Source organism: Carlito syrichta, unplaced genomic scaffold (assembly GCF_000164805.1).
Source record: "Carlito syrichta isolate Samal-C Ts95f unplaced genomic scaffold, Tarsius_syrichta-2.0.1 Scaffold289206, whole genome shotgun sequence".
NCBI lineage: Eukaryota > Metazoa > Chordata > Mammalia > Primates > Tarsiidae > Carlito > Carlito syrichta.
In genome coordinates, this window is record NW_007233302.1 from 116910 (window position 1) to 117944 (window position 1035).

The following is a 1035-nucleotide window of genomic DNA, read 5'->3' on the forward strand; positions in this document are numbered from 1 at the left end:
ATTTCCTATTGCTGCTATAACAGATAAGCCACAAATTTAATGGCTTAAAATAGCAAAAATGTATTCTCTTAGAGTTTTAGAAGACAGAAGCCTGACATCAGTTATATTGGGCTAATGTTAAGGTGTCAGCAGGACTAGCTCCTTCTGGATGTTCTGGGGGAGGATCCATTTTCTCGCCTTTTCTGTCTTCTAAAGACTGTTTGCCTTCCTTAATCACATCTCCAAAGGCTCTTTGCCATAGAATGTAACCTATTCATAGGTTCTGGGGATTAAGATGTGGACATCCCTGGAAAGCATTTATTCAGCCTACCACAGGGGGCTTCTCACTTACCTCGAGAACCAGAAATCCTTGGTTTTTTTTATATATATACAAAATTTGTTTAATCAACTGTTTCTATTACCAGTGAGGCTTCCAGTCAAAGTAGGCTATTAATAGTTAAGTATTGGGAGAGCCAAAAGTTATACATGGATTTTTTATTGTGTGTGAGGGAAGGGGTTAGCACCCCTAATTGCTCATTTTTCAATGGTCATCAGCTCTCCTGCTCAGAATTATAAATAGATTTTATGCCTTCAAGTCAAATGTCCCCAACAGAAGTCTGAGTAAAAAACGGTAGGATGAAATTTGATTTTGACATATGTTTTCAACAGTAATAAAAGGATTTGCATTACTTTTCGGATTAAGATGATAAAATATTTTCCTAGGACTCATTTTGAATGAACTGCTGAGTTAGCATAAAGTTCTCAGTCTTTTGATCTTCAAATATTGTCTTATTTTCATTTTTCTTTTTCTGAATCCCTAATTAAGTATTATTATAGCCCATGTAACTTTATTTTCTCTGTCTTTCAATCTATTTTTTATATTTTGCCTATAAGTTCTTTATAGTTGTATTCCAATTCTCTGATTCTCCATTCATGTATATCTAATTGGTTATTTAATCTCTTTCAAATTTTTAATTAAATTTAAAAACTTTTATTTATTTGATCTTATCTAAATATTTTATTTGGTTCTACATCAAATCTAGAGCTCCTTATTGT